The sequence below is a fragment of the Bidens hawaiensis genome, unplaced genomic scaffold (genome assembly GCF_021521415.1).
Source record: "Bidens hawaiensis isolate Kalapana, Puna unplaced genomic scaffold, B.hawaiensis_p1.1 tig00002306_1, whole genome shotgun sequence".
In the NCBI taxonomy this organism is placed as follows: domain Eukaryota; kingdom Viridiplantae; phylum Streptophyta; class Magnoliopsida; order Asterales; family Asteraceae; genus Bidens; species Bidens hawaiensis.
The window spans coordinates 1,711,143-1,731,714 of record NW_027491123.1 but is presented as its reverse complement, the minus strand read 5'-3'; the positions used below and the strand labels follow the sequence as shown (position 1 = coordinate 1,731,714).

The 20,572-nt window shown below is 39.6% G+C and overlaps 1 pseudogene; it reads right to left on the bottom strand.

Annotated features, from left to right (window-relative positions):
- Positions 1-4,125: 4,125 nt before the first annotated feature.
- Positions 4,126-5,973, bottom strand: LOC143615077 (cationic amino acid transporter 1 pseudogene; annotated as a pseudogene).
- Positions 5,974-20,572: the final 14,599 nt, after the last annotated feature.

Genomic DNA, 20,572 nt, shown 5'->3' with positions numbered 1-20,572 from the left:
AAAGGAACAAAACTGCCCCTCCCTCACATGGATGGCAAGTTGATGGATTTAATGATCAGACTTAACAGGGTTAATGAGATCAGGTTTAATTGCAAGTAAAATGAAATGACAATGACGAAAATCATAAATTTGAAACTATTGTATTAAAACAGCATATTTGGACAAAACAGGTAAGCTACTCAAATAGAAAATTTGTTTAATTATGAAATGGACAAAAGAATACTTTTTTTAAGGCCAGGTCTTCTTCACGGTGGAGCCGTAACCCGACCCGAAAGAGTGAGGTTCACGTGGACTAGTCACAACCAAAACAACAATCCATTCTTTAATCAAATAAAAATAATCCCTAAGACTAAATGACAACCCTCAATTCTTCCGATTCAACCATGGATGAACATGAACAATCTAACCTCCAACAACCACCGTCAACAACCTCTCCGACGACGAAGAGCAGAACAGCGAGGAGTCTCAGGCGATGTGGAGCAGCTTCAGCGATGGATTCCGTGAGGTGCAATCGGTATTGGATCGGAACCGAGTATTGATCCAGCTGGTTAACGAGAACCACCGATCGAAGAGTCATGAAAGCATGGTGTCGAATGTTGCCCTAATTCAAGAGATCAATAGCAACGTCTCGAAGATCGTCTCGCTGTATTCGGATTTGTCTACCAATTTCTCCAGCGTCTTTCATCAACGGAAATCGGAGATTGATGCCGATGATATGAGTAAGAGTAAGAGATCATTATAATTAATTAATTGGTGAGGTTTGATGTTGTTAATTTTGATTTGATTGTGTTAATTTTATGATGAATTTTGGGGTAAATTGAGAGAACTGATTATCTAAAAAGGATGCTTCTGGCAAATCATTTTGTTATTTTCTTACTTCACTTATCTTCAAGGCTACAATTTCAAAGAAATAGACTGGACAAGGCAAATAAGTTAAAGCAGGCAAAAAGTTACTTTTATTCAAGTTATGCTTATCTTGAACAAAAAAAGTTATAAAGTGAAAAATTTAACTACAGATAAATTTGTCAAAAGTTGTTGAATTATCAACTTTATAAAAAAACTGAAGTGAAAGACTGTACGGTAATATGAATCAAAAGGTTCATGCTGTATAGACTGTACGGTAAATTTTTTTAAACGACATCTACCATGGAGCCTTTATTAAGGTGGGCTAGTTTTAGGGATGAAATCAATATATGTACCAGTATTGGTATTGAGGGCAAAATTCGGATAATAACAATATTGTACCTTGCTATATCAGTACTTGTATCGAAAACTCAAAATCTGGTATCAAACATTACCAATTCAGGCCACTCAAGCTAGTTCTACCTTAGCATGAAACCCTTTTAACTTCTTTATTAAGTTATTAGAGTATTATTATTACATCTACCTAACGTGAACCAAATCATCAGTCTTCTATTTTAATGTGAAAAGAGTCGTCATCATCAACACCGTACTTAGTATATCCCACCAATAGTAAAACTATGTAAAACGAGTGTGAAAGTAATTAATTTAAATAGAAAAACGTTTTCGTTGATACGAATAAATTTTATCAATCCGTTTTGCCGCCTTCAATGGTTCAAAGAGTATCCTAATCGTATATGAACCGAATCTTGCCCTAGAGGAATCAGTAATCTTGTTCTCTACAAGAAAGCTCTTATGCGAGAATAAATTTAACAATAGATCGATGCTTCAACTCTGCCACGAGTAAAATCACCTCACTGAATCATAAACCGTTGGGACGATTATATGGAATATGTTCCCTTGTAATAGAGTCAGAGTGGTTTCCACTTTTCCCAATTGTTTGCTCCCGAAAGGAATGAAAGGAAATCGCTAAATACTATCTTTGGCACTTTGTCCTCAAAGATGCCAATGCTCGAGTTGGTTGACATTAGAAGCTATCAAAAAACGACATATGTCTCACGACTCACGAGAATGGGTAAAAACATCCAACGAATGTTTATATACACCGATTTATCATCGTTTTTAAAAGAGTTTTAATAGAAAATTAAGCAGTACATACTCAAATTAAGGATAAAAAATGTTAATATTATAATATAGAAATATTGGCCTCATATAATCCCAACTATGGCCCATTGGCAAATATAAGGACCAACTATCGAAATGGCAAAATATAATCCCAACTATGCGTGTGGGTGGAAAATTAACGGAAAGTTAACCTTCCATTAGTTTTGTGTGACGTGGCAGCTGACTTGTCATTAACCAGCTGGCGTGGCCGCTGAGTTGTCATTAAACCGCTGACGTGGCCGCAGAGTTATTATTAATTTAAAAAAAAATTAATAATAATAATAATTTGTATTGCCCAGGAGTCTAACAAACCCATTTCATCTTCATCCCCCTTCTCTCCGGCCACCACCTCACCATCTCTAACCACCACCTCACCATCTCCGACCGCCATCATCATCCGATCCGACCATCATTATAAGCCCAGTCCACCCATCACCACTATCTCTGTACACCCTCACCATCGTAAAAGTATTTGGATGTCATCTTACCAGAGCCTAAGCCCTTGGTTTTCGTCGGCCGGAACAAATCTCATCCCGCCGGGCGCCGTGTAGCTCCGACAACCACCAGAATCATAACAGTTTCCTTTCTCGAAATCGCAGCTACAACGTCCGGCCGATTTCAGATCTGAAAACCCTAATGGTGGATTGGGGGAATTGAACAGGCTACAGCTGTTGTCGGCGGAGCAGCCACCGAAGTAGCCGTCGACGGAGATGGGAGGTGTTTTGATGTCGGTAGGAGGAGCCACCGGAGCAGCCATCGGCAGAGACAGTGGCGATAACGTCGGAGAAGCGGTCGACGACAACGTCGAAGAAGCCGTCGACGACAACGTCGGAGGAGCCGTCGAAGACTGAGCAGATCTGGCGATCATAGCAAATTGCATAATCAGATGGTTTAAGATTTTTTTTTTATAATTAATAGCCCCGTCAGCAGCGCAGTCAGCTGGTTATGAGACAGCTCAGCCGCCACGCCACACAAAACTAACGGAAGGTTAAGTTTCCACCCACATGCGTAGTTGGGATTATATTTTGCCATTTGGATAGTTGGTCCTTATATTTGCCAATGTGCCAGAGTTGGGATTATATGAGGCCAATATTCCTATAATATAACATAAAAATTTAAAAAGTATATGGGTAAATTTCACATTCACCGTTTGAATTCAAATATATTGGAGCCTATAGTACTAGGGTTTTTGCACCTCGAGCCCACTGGCCGGTTTACCTTTATATAATGTAACCCTATATTGAATGAAAATCAATGAGTTGTTTTTTCTTTTTTTTTTTTTTTTTTTTTGATATAATGGAACATATAGTTCTAGGGTTTAGTATGTATCGAGCCCACGGGCCGGTTTACCTTTATATAATGTCAATGAGTTTTACATTATATAAAGGTAAACCGGCGTGTGTGCTCGATGCTAAACCTAGTACTATAGGTTCCAATAAAATATAGTCATAACTTAAAACTTTTAGTTTGATTAGAACATTCATGGCTATTTCTTACACTCCCACTTCGTATTCCAAAATGTAACTCCAACTTTGCATGAAAACCTCTGAACCTCACAGTCCATTAGTTTTTGCTGTGAGACAAATTAGGAACAAACAGCACAAATGGTGCAGTTATTTACTTATTTACAAACGAAAAATAAGGATATACATCAAACTAATAAGCAAATTTGTTAAGAGGTCCAACTTTTTTTATGGTTCCATAAAACACTCATGGATACCTTTCTACTTGACCACTCTGTTGAATCTTTCTTTTGGTTTCTGTTAATAATCCTAGTCTATAGGAAGATATCCAATAAGCTCAACTTAATCGGTCTATTAGTGTTAAGCCTCCTATCGCACCATGAAAAATATTTTATGGGTCCGTCAGTGTTGGTATTTGTTTTCTGGCTTTCTCTCTTATCTGACAATCACTATGTACATGCATATATCAACCATTAGAAATCAATAGTATCTTAGTTCATCAATAAGTTACCTGCATCTTTTAATCGCGGTTTCAAGCAATAAAACGATCAACTAAACTTAAAACTAAACTAACTATTTCAAAAGCAATAAATGTCTACCAAATTAAACTACATTTTTCTAGATTTTGATCTTCAGCTCACACCACAATCTCCGTCTTCATATCATCCTTAGATGCATCATATGAAGCATGCAGCCCAACAAGAAAGTAATACACAAGCAACACCCCGGTCCAACCCAAAAACCGCAAGAAAGACGCACCATCAATCGACCCCATAATAAACACATTAATGCAAATACTAGCCGATGGCAACCATGGCACCATAGGCACGCCCCACAGCTTCGGGCTCCTAGCTTGTTTCACCAGCACTTGGAGCCCGACAAAAACCAAACTGCCCCCATAACCCCATACCCAACCCAATGTACCACATTCATCGCCCATAGAAGCGAGAGCCCGATAGCCGATGCTATAATCAAACACAAGAACATGATCAACTTATTTCGGTTCAAAACCGATGTTTCACCCGTTGAATAATATCGCCTCCCTAGTAACCCGAGTGCAACCAATGAGAAAATGAACAATGTGGAGATTGAAAGAAGGTTAGCCAAGATGTCAAGATTTGTGAAAAACGCGACTAGGCAGTTACACAATGTCATTATTATGGTCGTGTTCATGGGGGTCCCCCGACTCTTATGAATCACGGCTAGGATCGGTGGAGCTAAGTGGGTTCGAGCAATGTGAGTGAAATACCGAGCCTGACCGATGATATTAGCCAATAGAACCGTGGTCATTCCTTGTAACGCGCCTAACGCGACTACATACTTAGCCCAGTTCATACCCGCGGCTTGGAAGGCGATTGAGAATGGTGCATCCGGGTCGATTTGGCTGTACGGCTGGACCAGGAGTAAAACCGTGGCTAGAAGTGAGTAAATGGTTATGACCACCATCATTGACCCGACTAGACCAACCGGTATGTCACGCCCTGGATTCTTGGTTTCTTCACCTAATGTTGCCACTCCATCGAACCCGACATACGCGAAGAAAAGCACCGATGAAGTCTTTAACACGCCCCGAACCCCGAACGGTGCAAAAGGTTGGAAATTGGATGTGTTTGCTTTTGTAAACCCTGCTATAATCATGAAGATCATTAAAATTAGGTACATTATGGTTGCAATCGAGTTGAACCGAGACGAGCCCTTAGTGCTAAACGATGCGATGCAACAAATGATCACTGAGATACCCACTGCTATCGGGTCCAAGTGGTTAAACCCTTCGGTTAAAGATGTGACATTGAGCCGAAAATCATTCGGACCATGGTTGCATAAGGTGGCAAAATAAGAGGTCCATGACCGAGCCACACTCGCTCCAGCCACAACATATTCAAAGAGTATGTTACCAGCAGCAATATAAGCAACAAAATCACCTAACTCGACTCGCAGGTATGCGAATGAGCCACCTGCAACCGGGAGTTCAACTGCAAACTCGGTGTAACATAAAACCGAGAGTAAAGCAGCAAAGCCCGAGATAAGATAAGATATTAGAACCTCAGGCCCGGCTAAATTACGGGCTGCTTCACCACTGAGGACAAACACACCAGCACCCATCACGGCTCCAATACCGAACCATATGAGATCAGACCAGTTAAGGGTTTTTTTGAGCTCGTTTTGGCTTCGGGCTCGCATGTCGTGGAGCTCGAGTTGGTCTGATGATCGGGCTAGAAACCGGTCTTTCAAACGGGTTCTGGTTTCCATCAAGGCTTTACCGTAGTTTGACCAGCTTTTGAATGATTCTTCTGGTAAGAAGTCATCCTTTTGACATCCACAAGATCTGTTTCTAGGTTTAGTGATGCTGTTATTATCACTGCCATTAACATTCACCATGTTTGTTCAGTTCCTGTTCACAATAACAGAATCATCAATTTGTTTCAGAATCATATTTAATTGCACAATAAGGGTTCACTGAGTCCAACAGGTTATGCATAGTAACGTGGTAACTCCAAAACCTATCAATGTAGTTTGTAAAAAACTTGGTTTTACAATCCCAAAGGGATATTGGCGCAGCTTGTTGCCTGCTGTTCCAAGGCAAGCTATGAGGCCGGGCCAGGTGGTTGACCAACCCCGGTCCCCGGCCGGCCACCCCGATAAGCCCGAAATTTTTAATTTTTGAAAAAGATTATGTATTCTTAATGTTTAAACCCAATTACACAAGTAATTTAAGGCTCAAAATTTGTTTAGACTTCGGTTCAACGTTTTCCCTGATTCTTGGAGACTGCACAATTACCTTGTAAAAAATTGCATATTTTAAATAAAGTAAATACATCAATTCTGATTACAACATAAAATTATAGATTTGAATCTACGTGTATGCATTAGCATGTTGTAACCTACAAAACAAAGTACAACTCAGAACAAAATTATTTTTCCAACGAATTATAAAGTGATTAATAATTACCATAAAAGCTAGGGTTTAAGCAACGAATAACGGATGCATGCATCTTAACATGAAGAATTCTATGTCCGGCACATGAAATTCACGCATTTGAAATAAACATGAAGCAACGAGACGTGAATCGAGACCTACGGTTAATTAGCAACAGAAACTGAAGCATGAAGGAAAATGTGATATACCTACGTCGCCGGAATCTGGGAAGAATTGATCGGCGGCGGAATTTGGTGATCGGAATAAATGAAGAAGAAGGTATTAATATTAATGTTAATGTTACAGAGCGTTGTGTTTCATTGGCCAGTGAAGTCTGCGAATAACAGATGCGTATTAAATAACAACCGCGCGTGTTAGTGTGGCGGTGTGTGTAGTTGATAAAACAGTGAGAAAACGTTGGTATACTATTGTTCAGAATAAAATATATTTATTTAATAACTAGGTTATCGACCCGTGTACGACAAGGGTGGAAATATAGAGATCGTCTAACAAACACATATAATTTTAAATGACAAGATAATTTGTAGTATATATTTTTTGGGATGACAACATAATATTTATCACGTACATAATTTAAATACATAAATAAATATAATATAAAATCATATAAACATGAAAAATCTATAAAAACATATATATTTCACAAACAAATGTTGTAATAAATATTACAAACACATAATAAAGAACTTAAGGACTTAACATAAGAAATTATATTATGAAAAAGATAACTTAAACTTATCATGTTGGTCGTTCTTACGAAGTATCATGCCGAAAAATACGTACACACTATATAAAAATTATAATGTAATTGTATTTAGGCGAATTAGCTAAGTATTTAAAATGAACCCAAAAAATAATATCAATTGTACTGAGGAAAGTAAAATAATGTGTTAATATCTGTAGAAATTAATATATTTTTAAAAATTCATAACTTCAATAGGAATATCCAAACAATATATTTTAAAATTTTAATAGTCAGTAAATTAATGCAGTATTTTATTTTTTATTTTTAAATTTTAATATAATTAACACTTTTTTATATTTTTTAAATTTAAATACATATATTGTGAATTCCGACCCCACGTCTTATCCTCCATTTCTTTCTTGACGCACAAAAAAACAAGTGAGACTCGATTTGAAGATTTAGTGACCCAATTTAAGGAAAAATTACATGAGTGATTTAATTGGAACACTTTTGAAACTTGGTTACTATTCTATAAGATATTCCCTTTATTATTTATTACAAGCTAACAAAAACAACCAAAGTTGAATTTCGGCATTAAGTGTTAAAATGCACTTAAAATGTGTTGTCAATCAGCATTGAAAAGGATGGTTACAATATATCTCATTATGTTAGTTTACTTAATTTTGACAAATTATGTGTAACACCCCGTAACCGCAGCGGAAACGTACACGGGATGCAACAGACACATCTGATATCAACAGCATTGCTTATAAAGAAAACACCACTACATTAATTTAAACGAATTACATTGTTCCGAGTTTCGTTACCATCTAGGTGTTATCACATAAGTTTTACCGATAGTACATTAACATATTTAATGCAAAATATAGATCCTTAATCTTCCACAAAATAGCACACATCATCAAGCACGTATCACTCATTCCAATTTGGGTGTACCTAGAAAGCACGTAAAGAAAACGGGTCAACTACGAATAGTTGGTGAGTTTCACTGATTTAAATAAACATTGACAATTTATTATAATAAATCATATATTAGCGATGTAATTATGCTGAGCCCACAAGTGAAACCTCTGACTATCACACACAATCCCCGTGGCATATCCCCCGCCCACGGACCCGTGACATATCCCCCGTCCACGGAACTGCCCCAAACCGCTATGTCTAACATTACATAGCAAAATATATATAACACCCAAAATAGACATGTGCAACTGGCTGGGAAACATCAGCAAATCCATGCCGGACCAGTTGGGTTTGTCAGACCAATAGTACTATTCACACTCTACCGGCTTTTAGCTAATCACTCGTGTTGCGGGGCCTTACAATGTTAGCAACTCAGACAATTACCATCTTAATACATTTCCGTACGATTCCAGTACAATAAACATTATATAAATACATTCATTTCCATGCGATCGGCATGTACTTAAATACTTTGATAAAAACATGCTTTCCGCCCCGGGAAAATATTTAAAACAGATCAATAAAAAGGGGCTCGTGAAAACTCACCTTTTTGTGAGCGAAGATGTAATACTGTGTACAGCTATCGGTCCGGATCTGTAATACGATCCCTAAGTCGTTACTACACAATTTCTATTAATATATCTTAAATTCGTGTTAACCGGTACGTCCGGGGACACTGTTAACCCAGTACCGTACACGATCCGGGGACAATGTTAACCCCGATACACTTCTCAGGACTTAGATTGTGATATCACTTAGAGTTCTTTAGTCAAAACTACCATTAATTTGTTTTCTGGTTTTGCGTGCCTAGCACGGTTATTCGTCTTTATGTTTTCAAAAATGAGTTTGGCCACATACGACCCGAAAATAGTTGTTAATGATATTTTAATTAAAGTGGTGAAATTAGAGCTCGGTTTAGACACCCCGTTTGGCCTCGGGGCCCGTTTCCGTCTTTAATATGCCGGAAACGACTAAATCGGGTAAAATTACCCAAATCATCCGAATTACTTTCGGGTGATTTATTTTTACTTGATTTACTCAGTTTCATGAAAATAGTCCATTTTTAAGGTTTTTATACACCAGTCAGCTCGCTTAGGCGAACTTTGCCGGTTTACACGTTTTAAGCTTTAAAAGTTTGTTTTTAAGTTCCATTTAGCACAAATAAATATCCGTTTATTCTCCGATCTTGAAATTTTGCACAAATCAGTTTTTGACAGTAAGGAATTTTATAAAAATATTTCCAGAATTAATTTTTATATTTAACATTTATTTATCTATTTTTAAACGTCATTTAAACACCAAATATGCCGAAAATACCAAATGACTTTAGAAAAATCCCAAATTTTTCTGAGATGACTCCTGCCATCCATATAGTACCTAGTAATTTTTACAGAACCAAAAACTCATTTTTCATGCCATTTTCACCAAAACCGAGCTAGAAAACCCAGAACTCGTTTTACCGAAAAGCCTACTTAGACTTCTCCAATGGATCTGAAATTTTGTGTGTGACTTTTATATGTTATAAAAAGCTTATCTAAATTTTTCCAGAATTTTTCATGATGTTTAGCTATTTTTCACTATTTTTAGCCAAAACCGAGCATTAAATTCACCAAATATTCATCCTTTATCCAAAAATTACCAAAATTTCACAGATATCATATTTTCATGTGCAGATCATCGCTATGAAATTTCATGACTCAACTCTAAGTCTACCACAATCTGTCCAAATCTTACAAATCATACGAAAAACCGAACTACCTTGTGTTTCTAGCTTTAGATCGCAAAGATCTTGATTTCTAGCCTTTGCTAGCAACTAGATACAACACCTACAAGCACAACAACACCACACCAAGCAAGTTATACCCACAATCAAGCCATTTCTTTCATGGTTTCGGTTAAGACATCAAAACAAAGATTTTAACCGTAAAAATTCGTTTTTGACTCTTTTAACTCCTTTCTTGGACCAAGATCCCTTGTATAACTTGTATACATCACTTGATCATGCAAGAATCGGTTTCATTTCGGGTTTTCACCCATTTTTCACTTGAAACCTCATTTTCTTGTAAATGACTCGAGAAAAAGACGATGAACACGACTATAATCCGATCTTTACCTCGGTTTCTTGGTATTAATCAAAGGGGGTTGGATGAATGTGTAAAGGGTTGAGAGGATTTGGAGAGTTGGGATGTAGAAAAAAGAAAAATGAAATGTGTGTGTGTGTGCATTGGACCGATCGGTCCATAGTAAGGTGGGGGGGGGGGGGCACAACTCAAACCATGGCCACACATTTGGATTGTGTAATCCGGATAATGTTGTGGATAATCTGGTTCAGTTCGTTTTTCGGTTAAACACTTAATTCGGCTTAAAACGAGGCTAAAACGGTCGTTTTTCGGCTTAAAAATAAAATTTATATAAAACTGATTTAAAATCTTTAAAAACTTAAACCATGACATTTATTGACTCAACACATCATATTGTCGGTCATTGTGCATCTTTTTCGGCTTGATCGATCGTCTCTTGCTTGGTTTGATGTTAAAGGTTTCGTTTAACGTGCCGACGTACTAATAAATCGAAATCCTTTTTCTGTGCTATAATTCACTTATCCCGAAGCCTTAATACTTCGTAAACCTTACTAAACATCATATATTTCATCTATGACGTAATCCCCGATTCGTCCGGGTTTCAATAACCGTTCATCGGTTAATCGTAATTCCAATACGACTAACTATACATTCGAGTATAATTCGTACTGGGAATCTTATATACTCGTACAAACACATTATAATTCATATATTTGGTATTAAATAACACATAAATGGTATATTCTGGCTAGGGTATACCTGAATTTGCCGGAATCGTTACGTTCTCCCCCCGTTATAAAAATTTCGTCCTCGAAATTTTACGCATCAACTACTTCCTTTTGCGGAAATAGGTGGGGGTATTTCTTCCGAAATTCGTCCTTTCGTTCCCATGTATATTCTGGGCCTCGTTGCGAGTTCCATCTAACTTTGACCAACGAGATCTTATTGTGTCTAAGTTGCTTGATTTTCCCGTCTACTATTTCTATGGGCTCCTCTACAATGTTGAGCTTATCATTTATTTGGACACCCTCTAAAGGTAACACCGATGTCTCATCCGACAGACACCTTTTCAAGTTCGACACGTGAAACACGTTGTGAACTGCACTCAGTTCATCAGGCAGTTCTAATCGGTATGCTACAGGACCGATTTTTGCAATAATATCGAACGGTCCAACGTATCTAGGGGCTAACTTCCCCGCCTTTCCAAATCTGACTACTCCTTTCCAAGGTGATACTTTCAAATACACTTTATCACCTTTCTCAAATGATAACGGTTTTCTACGGGTATCGGCATAACTCTTCTGCCGATCCCGTGCGGCCTTCAGATTGTTCTTAATTTCAAGGATTTTGCTGGTCGTTTCCTGGACCAGATCTGATCTAATAACCTGTGTGTCGCCCACCTCAGTCCAGCAGAGTGGTGATCGGAACTTCCGTCCATACAATGCTTCGTAAGGTGCTGCCTTTATACTGCTATGGTAACTGTTATTATAGGAAAATTCAACGAGTGGGAGATGTTGATCCCAATTTCCCTTAAAATCCAGTACGCATGCACGAAGCAAATCCTCCAGGGTTTGGATGGTCCTCTCAGACTGACCATCGGTCTGAGGGTGGTAAGCTGTGCTTAGATTAATACGCGTTCCCAGCGCTTCTTGCACAGCTTGCCAAAGCTTGGAGGTGAAATGGCTATCCCGATCGGAGATGATTGAGATGGGTATCCCATGACGAGACACAATTTCGTTTATATAAATCTGCGCAAGTCTCTCTGTGTTATAGTTATTTCTAATCGGGATAAAATGTGCCGATTTGGTTAATCGATCAACGACTACCCAAATTGCATCATGTCCTCGGGACGACTTGGGGAGATGTGTCACAAAATCCATCGTGATCTGCTCCCACTTCCATTCAGGAATTTCCGGTTGTTGTAACATTCCCGAGGGTTTCTGGTGCTCCGCCTTAACCCTCGCACACGTCGTACACTTGCCGACGTATGTGGCTATATCCTTTTTCATACCCGGCCACCAGTAGAACTCCTTCACATCCTTGTACATCTTATCCGATCCCGGATGTATGGAATATTTTGATTTATGCGCTTCGTCCTTGATTAATTCACGAAGGTCATGGAGGTTCGGGATCCAAATCCGATCTTTGAAATAGAGAATTTCGTCCACGCGCTGTTCGAAATTCTTTTCGTTACCGTAAAGTCCTTCTTTTTCCAATTGGTCCTCTTTCAACGCCTCGCGTTGCGCGACTCGAATCAAATCCGAAAGGTTCGACTGGACTATCATCCCCAACGCTCGCACTCGCAATGGTTTAACCCGATCCTTTCTACTCAAGGCATCGGCTACGACGTTAGCTTTGCCGGGGTGATAACGGATGTCACAGTCATAGTCGCTTAATAACTCGACCCATCTTCGTTGCCTCATATTCAGTTCTTTCTGATCGAATATGTGTTGCAAACTTTTATGATCGGTGAAGATGGTGCACTTTGTACCGTAGAGATAATGTCTCCAGATTTTAAGTGCGAAGATAACTGCCCCCAGTTCTAAGTCATGAATAGTGTAATTTTTCTCGTGTATTTTTAACTGTCGAGAAGCATAGGCTATAACCTTATTATTTTGCATCAACACACATCCTAACCCTCTCCGGGATGCGTCACAATACACGACAAAACCATCGTCTCCGTCGGGGAGACTTAAGATCGGCGCTTGGCACAATCTTTGTTTTAGCGTTTGAAACGCCGTTTCCTGCTCTTCACCCCATTCATACTTTCGATCTTTTTGGGTCAGAAGGGTTAAAGGTTGGGCAATGCTGGAAAAGTTCTCTATAAATCGACGATAATATCCAGCTAAGCCTAAGAATTGGCGGATTTCCTTTGGCGATTTAGGCGCTTGCCAATTCTTAACTGCTTCAACCTTACTTGGATCAACGTGTATTCCTTGATGGTCTATAACGTGACCAAGGAATTGCACTTCTTGTAACCAGAAGTTACACTTGGAGAATTTTGCATACAACTTCTCCTGATTTAGAAGCTCTAAAATTAATCTTAAGTGTTGTTCGTGCTCTTCTTTACTCTTCGAGTATATCAAAATATCGTCAATAAACACGATGACGAATTTATCGAGGTAGGGTTTATAGACTCGATTCATGAGATCCATGAACACTGCCGGCGCATTAGTTAGCCCGAAAGGCATAACTAAGAACTCGTAATGGCCGTAGCGAGTCCGGAATGCGATTTTTGGGATATCCTCCTCCTGAATTCTAACCTGATGGTATCCCGATCTAAGATCAATTTTTGAGAAATAGCTCGCACCTTGCAGTTGGTCGAACAGGTCATCAATTCGGGGGAGAGGATACCTATTTTTGATTGTCAACTTGTTCAGCTCCCTGTAATCAATGCACATTCTAAGGCTTCCGTCCTTCTTTTTCACGAATAGCACCGGTGCACCCCACGGGGAATAACTAGGACGTATAAATCCTTTATCCAACAATTCTTGCAACTGGTTGGATAATTCTTGCATCTCGGATGGTGCAAGTCGGTAGGGCGCCTTAGCAACAGGGCCAGCTTGAGGTAATAAGTCGATTCTGAATTCGACCTGTCGGGTTGGCGGTAATCCAGGAAGTTCCTCAGGGAAAACTTGTGGAAATTCGCGTACCACTGGAATATCGTCCACCCGTTTTTCCTCAGGATCCGTGGCCGTCAAGCTCGCTAGATACGCCACGCATCCCTGGCGTATATATTTTAACACCTTGAGGTGGGATATAAACGGTATCATATTGCCCGACTTCTCACCCTGCACTAATACTTCTTCGTCATCCGACACCCGGATCTTGACGATTTTCTTTTCACAGTTTATTTCTACTTTGTTACGTGCTAACCAATCCATTCCCACTATCACGTCAAAACTCCCCAATCCTACCGGTAACAAGTCAATCGGAAGGGATTGATCGTTCAGAATAAAAGGGCAATTCCGAAATATCTGATTAACTATCATGGTTTTACCGTTAGCTACTTCTACAGTATAAGTTTCTATGGTTTCACTAATCGGTAGGTTTGCTATTGATAGAAACTTGACAGAGACAAAACTTCTATCGGCGCCTGTATCAAATAATACAGAAGCGTAATGATCAGAGACGAGGAATGTACCTGTCACTACGCTGGGGTCCTGGCGTGCTTCGTTCGCCCCCAACACAAAAGCTCGGCCTCTCGCCGGATTGGACGACGATGCCTGACCCACTGCTTGTCTCCCATTTCCTTCCTGGTTCAGCCTCGGACAGTTTCTCTTGAAGTGATCTGTGCTGCCACATTCAAAGCAAGCACGGCTAGTGGTCATCACTTGGTTTCATTGTGGGTTTTGTTGTCGGGTTGGTTGGGTCCTAAATGGCTGCGCACGAATAGGTTGCGGTTGTCGGTTCAGATTGTTCAGGGTTGTCCTACAACTCGGTGCGTAGTGCCCATTCCTGCCACACCGGTGGCACACTACCTCCTTGCACACGCCACCATGCTGGCAACCGCATTTCCCACATTTAGGGAATGTCCCTTTCTGCGATTCCTGCCTTCCGCTTGAACTAGTCATGGTGTAGTTCTGGGCAGCGGGCCTAGCACGTTTACTTTGCTGCTTCTCCCGGATCCTATTGTCATACGTACCTCGCTTTTCCCCAGCAGACTCTCCTGCCACCTTCAGTGACCCACTCCTCACGAAATCGTATGTGACGATACCAGCTTGCGTCACCACACTCTCAAACGTCTGGTGTCCCCCAGAGTTGACTATACTCCTTACTAGTGGAGTTAGTCCCCATATATAACGCTCAACCCTCTTTGACTCTGGGGTGACCAACCATGGCACTAATTGCGACAATTCATTAAATCAGTTTGTATAACCTAAGTGGTCTGCCCCCTGCATCTCCAGGTTCCACAATTCGTTTTCTAACTTTTGCAGTTCGTTTTTCGGGCAGAAATGTTCCAGTACGAGAGCCTTGAGCTCTGTCCAGGTCATGCGGTTTGTCGCCGTCTGACCGCGAATCTGCACTATGGTGTTCCACCATGTCAAGGCATGGTCCGTGAACGTGCAGGTAGCATACTTAACAACGTAATCCTCAGGGCAGTTGCTGATGTTCACAACAGCCTCTATTTTCTCAATCCACTTAACCAACCCATCGGGTCCCTCAGATCCGCTAAATTCTAGGGGTTTGCACAACATAAAGTCTTTGATTGAACATCCCCTGGATACAGGAATTGGTTCAGTACGGTTCGTCTCTACCGTAGGTATAGGGTCATTACTGTCTGTAACGACCACCCTAGGCGGTGCGTCATTACTCGGAATCGTGTTATCATTATGTGGAGGATTAACATTTTGTTCCCCGTCATTATTGGTGGTCGTTTGATTGCTCGGAGGGGCTGGATTGGTCGAATTGTTAATACTGGCGGCGATGCGCGATACTATATCCGGTATCGCCGCCTCTAACTGTTGAGCAATCAAACGACTCACGTCCACTTCCGACAATTGGGCTGAACGTTTTGGTGCCATTCTACACAACATCAAGAAAATATATATAATTAATACAATTTCCAATCATAAAACACAACAAACATTCCATTCATTAATAAACATTAGTACATTTTACATCCATATCAGTTCACATACGTTTCCTGTCATCATTACATAAGTTAAGTTTTCCTACATAGGGCCTATGTCGGCATCATCTCGACATAACCCACAATGGGTCAGTGCTTAAATGATACCCAAAAGTATCTATAACGATATACCCCAAAAGAGACCCTCTAAGGGCCAGTGGTTGTATTATAACTACCCAAGATTCACTCTATGTTAGCATCACCACTAACTGCTTACACAGAGTATCAAAAAGCGGCCCCTGTCTACTCCCGTCCTAACACAACTAAACATGGTGGTATACCAACCACACCAACACCACCTCCATCCCCACAATCACTGCCATTAAACCCCGGATCCGTGTTTCCATTCGGTCAATCAACCCCAGGGAGTAGGCGTCCTCCCTCCTCAGCTGCGCGATCGCATGATGGCTGTCCAGTATGCAATCCACCAAGAGGTTCCTCCTCTGAATACCCACCGTCAAGGCGGTGGTGTGCTCATTCATCCGCTCGGTGAGCACCCGGAGCCACGCCGCCTCGGTGGAGGGACGCTCATCCCTCACTGGCCTGGGGGTACCCCACACAGGTGGCGGCACAGGCCCGGGCTGGGGGCGGGAGGACTCGCCTCTGTGGTAAGTGGATCTAAGTGGGGTAAAGGTAGGTGGAACATACGGGACACTGATCCGCGCCGTGAGGCGGCGACCTGGTCTGGGAGGGGTGAGGGTGACCTGAGGTGCGGGTGGGGTGGGAGACCTGGTAACCCTAGCAGGGGAGGACAAGCTAGCACTCCTAAGGCTAGTCTCAGAAGGCTCGGTGCTGGAAGCTAAGCGTACACTCCTAGAGTCCCCGGAACTGGCCTCCTCCGGGTCCTCCTCTACAGATAAACTTCGTGATCTTGACATGCTTACCTGTACACAAGTTAGCAAACATATAGTCCTTTTCATAATGTAAATCCTAATTAAATTAATATACACACATTCTTACAACCTTGTCACATAAAAATATTATCATATACTTACACATATGTTGCCGATTTTACCTATTAAAGTCCCCCGTGACTTCCTCTGAATTCCCTCGTGCGGACAAGTCTGTTATTATGTTCCGGACCATAATAACTCACTTGTCCATCCAAGTTCATCCAGACCTCGTCACAATAATTTATTAGTTGATATTCAGATCCTATAACACTTGAGCTACTTGTTATATTTTAGGTATCTTTTAAAGACATCCTAATTCTTTATAACCAATGGCTCTGATACCAAGTTCTGTAACACCCCGTAACCGCAGCGGAAACGTACACGGGATGCAACAGACACATCTGATATCAACAGCATTGCTTATAAAGAAAACACCACTACATTAATTTAAACGAATTACATTGTTCCGAGTTTCGTTACCATCTAGGTGTTATCACATAAGTTTTACCGATAGTACATTAACATATTTAATGCAAAATATAGATCCTTAATCTTCCACAAAATAGCACACATCATCAAGCACGTATCACTCATTCCAATTTGGGTGTACCTAGAAAGCACGTAAAGAAAACGGGTCAACTACGAATAGTTGGTGAGTTTCACTGATTTAAATAAACATTGACAATTTATTATAATAAATCATATATTAGCGATGTAATTATGCTGAGCCCACAAGTGAAACCTCTGACTATCACACACAATCCCCGTGGCATATCCCCCGCCCACGGACCCGTGACATATCCCCCGTCCACGGAACTGCCCCAAACCGCTATGTCTAACATTACATAGCAAAATATATATAACACCCAAAATAGACATGTGCAACTGGCTGGGAAACATCAGCAAATCCATGCCGGACCAGTTGGGTTTGTCAGACCAATAGTACTATTCACACTCTACCGGCTTTTAGCTAATCACTCGTGTTGCGGGGCCTTACAATGTTAGCAACTCAGACAATTACCATCTTAATACATTTCCGTACGATTCCCGTACAATAAACATTATATAAATACATTCATTTCCATGCGATCGGCATGTACTTAAACACTTTGATAAAAACATGCTTTCCGCACCGGGAAAATATTTAAAACAGATCAATAAAAAGGGGCTCGTGAAAACTCACCTTTTTGTGAGCGAAGATGTAATACTGTGTACAGCTACCGGTCCGGATCTGTAATACGATCCCTAAGTTGTTACTACACAATTTCTATTAATATATCTTAAATTCGTGTTAACCGGTACGTCCGGGGACACTGTTAACCCAGTACCGTACACGATCCGGGGACAATGTTAACCCCGATACACTTCTCAGGACTTAGATTGTGATATCACTTAGAGTTCTTTAGTTAAAACTACCATTAATTTGTTTTCTCGTTTTGCGTGCCTAGCACGGTTATTCGTCTTTATGTTTTCAAAAATGAGTTTGGCCACATACGACCCGAAAATAGTTGTTAATGATATTTTAATTAAAGTGGTGAAATTAGAGCTCGGTTTAGACACCCCGTTTGGCCGCGGGGCCCGTTTCCGTCTTTAATATGCCGGAAACGACTAAATCGGGTAAAATTACCCAAATCATCCGAATTACTTTCGGGTGATTTATTTTTACTTGATTTACTCAGTTTCATGAAAATAGTCCATTTTTAAGGTTTTTATACACCAGTCAGCTCGCTTAGGCGAACTTTGCCGGTTTACACGTTTTAAGCTTTAAAAGTTTGTTTTTAAGTTCCATTTAGCACAAATAAATATCCGTTTAGTCTCGGATCTTGAAATTTTGCACAAATCAGTTTTTGACAGTAAGGAATTTTATAAAAATATTTCCAGAATCAATTTTTATATTTAACATTTATTTATCTATTTTTAAACGTCATTTAAACACCAAATATGCCGAAAATACCAAATGACTTTAGAAAAATCCCAAATTTTTCTGAGATGACTCCTGCCATCCATATAGTACCCAGTAATTTTTACAGAACCAAAAACTCATTTTTCATGCCATTTTCACCAAAACCGAGATAGAAAACCCTAGAACTTGTTTTACCGAAAAGCCTACTTAGACTTCTCCAATGGACCTGAAATTTTGTATGTGACTTTTATATATTATAAAAAGCATATCTAAATTTTTCCAGAATTTTTCATGATGTTTAGCTATTTTTCACTATTTTTAGCCAAAACCGAGCATTAAATTCACCAAATATTCAACCTTTATCCAAAAATTACCAAAATTTCACAGATCTCATATTTTCATGTGTAGATCATCTCTGTAAAATTTCATGACTCAACTCTAAGTCTACCACAATCTGTTCAAATCTTACAAATCATACGAAAAACCGAACTACCTTGTGTTTCTAGCTTTAGATCGCAAAGATCTTGATTTCTAGCATTTGCTAGCAACTAGATACAACACCTACAAGCACAACAACACCACACCAAGCAAGTTATACCCACAATCAAGCCATTTCTTTCATGGTTTCGGTTAAGACATCAAAACAAAGATTTTAACCGTAAAAATTCGTTTTTGACTCTTTTAACTCCTTTCTTGGACCAAGATCCCTTGTATAACTTGTATACATCACTTGATCATGCAAGAATCGGTTTCATCTCGGTTTTTCTCCCATTTTTCACTTGAAACCTCATTTTCTTGTAAATGACTCGAGAAAAAGACGATGAACACGACTATAATCCGATCTTTACCTCGGTTTCTTGGTATTAATCAAAGGGGGTTGGATGAATGTGTAAAGGGTTGAGAGGATTTGGAGAGTTGGGATGTAGGAAAAAGAAAAATGAAATGTGTGTGTGTGTGCATTGGACCGATCGGTCCATAGTAAGGTGGGGGGGGGGGGGCCACAACTCAAACCATGGCCACACATTTGGATTGTGTAATCCGGATAATGTTGTGGATAATCTGGTTCAGTTCGTTTTTCGGTTAAACACTTAATTCGGCTTAAAACGAGGCTATAACGGTCGTTTTTCGGCTTAAAAATAAAATTTATATAAAACTGATTTAAAATCTTTAAAAACTTAAACCATGACATTTATTGACTCAACACATCATATTGTCGGTCATGTGCATCTTTTTCGGCTTGATCGATCGTCTCTTGCTTGGTTTGATGTTAAAGGTTTCGTTTAACGTGCCGACGTACTAATAAATCGAAATCCTTTTTCTGTGCTATAATTCACTTATCCCGAAGCCTTAATACTTCGTAAACCTTACTAAACATCATATATTTCATCTATGACGTAATCCCCGATTCGTTCGGGTTTCAATAACCGTTCATCGGTTAATCGTAATTCCAATACGACTAACTATACATTCGAGTATAATTCGTACTGGGAATCTTATATACTCGTACAAACACATTATAATTCATATATTTGGTATTAAATAACACATAAATGGTATATTCCGGCTAGGGTATACCTGAATTTGCCGGAATCGTTACATTATGTTTGTTACATTTTATATAATTGATAGTACATAAAAATCAATTGTTATTTGACAATACATATATACATACACACACACACACATATATATTAAAAACCATTATTTTCTACACTCACACATTTACTATTTATATCAATTTTCAAATCTTCCTACATAATGTACAACTAACAATTGCACGAGTATTATATATGCATTTAAAAGGTAAAGACTAAAGTTTTTTTTTTCTTATAATTTTATAACCACTTTTATTACAAACTTTGTTTTATTAGACTTTTGGCATAAAGGTTTTTACACTTATATTTTCTTGACCTCTCAACTTAGTTTCATATATTTACTTTTTGGCCCTTCAACTTTGTTGATGAAACT